Source organism: Penaeus monodon, chromosome 23 (genome assembly GCF_015228065.2).
Source record: "Penaeus monodon isolate SGIC_2016 chromosome 23, NSTDA_Pmon_1, whole genome shotgun sequence".
Taxonomy (NCBI): domain Eukaryota; kingdom Metazoa; phylum Arthropoda; class Malacostraca; order Decapoda; family Penaeidae; genus Penaeus; species Penaeus monodon.
Window position 1 is genome coordinate 23,098,110 of NC_051408.1, and position 1,150 is coordinate 23,099,259.

The 1,150-nt window shown below is 36.9% G+C and overlaps 1 protein-coding gene across 1 annotated transcript in view; it reads right to left on the reverse strand.

The window, feature by feature from the left end:
- LOC119587897 (calcitonin gene-related peptide type 1 receptor-like) overlaps positions 1-1,150 on the reverse strand; it is a gene marked incomplete at its 3' end in the record, with an annotated part of 193,512 nt that overhangs the window by 166,308 nt on the left and 26,054 nt on the right.

The following is a 1,150-nucleotide window of genomic DNA, read 5'->3' on the forward strand; positions in this document are numbered from 1 at the left end:
GTTGGGAACCTAGGAAAAGGAACCAGAAATTACAAGGAAACAAATACTAGTCAAATGGTGGCTTATAATGGAAAAAAATATGGAAAGCTACAATTTGTTTTATACCTTGATAACAGGGTACTTGGTGACATATCAGTTTTGCCATCTTTAAAAAAATGGCGTCCAAAAAGTTTTTTTTATCTTGCTTAGTAGTTACTATAGAAGGAAAAGTGTTGTCTAAAAGTTATTATACAAACAATTTTCTACGAAATATCGCTCGGTTTTGTTGCACGAGGTGCACAAAGATTGTACCATTTTTTATTTTGCCTCTAGTTACGTAATATCGCCCGGTGTTACTTTAAACGATATGTCCGAGCATCTTTCAAGTTCCTGCATTAATTTTAATGGTTTCTCTTTTCAGGGAAAATGACCGAGGACTGTTAATCTGTCATTAGAGCTTGATATCATCTGGAAAATGGTTTCAACAGGGAAATGCCTCATTCGTGAAGCCATACTTATCGAGCGACTCTTGAGGCTAAGGAAAAGTGCAAGAACTTTAATAGACTACAGTATTAGTGGAGAGATGGAGAACATTATTAGTTAAGACTGAAAAGTGTCACAGTGCATGAAAAAAATGTAGGAAAGTGCACACGAAAGAAAGAAATGGGAAGCTTTCCAAACTGTTTCTGGAATATTTTCTTCATGACTGTCTATTTTGTGGTAAAGATGCATTCAATGAGTTTTATGAACAAGGCAAAATAATTGTAAGTGATCGTGAGACAGTACACCGTGCAGACTCTTCATACTACGGACACAATTTTGAAATTGATTGAGAGAAGGAATGATGACAGGGATAAAATTGTTAATATCCGTATGTGTAATGTAGTTGATTTAGTTGCTCAAAATGTAAGACGGTTTACACGTGGTCGTACCAAAAGATCTACAGTTGCAGAGGCAGTAAACCATGCTTTTACTTCCGTGGTTCACATGCATCCAACGTTGAGTGGCGAACCTATAGATGGTGGGGAATGTACAGTGAATGACCTGTGGATTTTGATGGTTTCAAATATGGCCTTATTATGTTTTCCTTCTCCCTTAAAGCAGCAACAGTAATAGTATTTTTTTGCGATTTGCCCTTTTAGCCATACCTGAAGGAGATCTCACGGCTCGA